Source organism: Lupinus angustifolius, chromosome LG09, assembly GCF_001865875.1.
Source record: "Lupinus angustifolius cultivar Tanjil chromosome LG09, LupAngTanjil_v1.0, whole genome shotgun sequence".
NCBI lineage: Eukaryota > Viridiplantae > Streptophyta > Magnoliopsida > Fabales > Fabaceae > Lupinus > Lupinus angustifolius.
This window is the reverse complement of record NC_032017.1, coordinates 11,054,248-11,054,531: the sequence shown is the minus strand read 5'-3', so window position 1 is coordinate 11,054,531 and position 284 is coordinate 11,054,248.

Genomic DNA, 284 nt, shown 5'->3' with positions numbered 1-284 from the left:
TTCTCAAATTCTCCCCTGTGATCACTACGTATATATACTATTTTCAGGTTAAGTTGGTTTTGGATATGCTTGGCAAGATTTTTAAAGGATTTGAACGCATCCCTTTTTGCGAATAAAAAATAATGTCCATGTAAATCGGGAGAAATCATCAACAATAACTAGAACATAGTAGCTACCACCAAAACTCATGATTTGTGATGGTCCAAACAAGTCTATATGGAGTAATTCCAAAGGCCTTAAAGTGGAAATCACAATTTTCTTTTTAAAGGAGTTTTTGGTTTGTT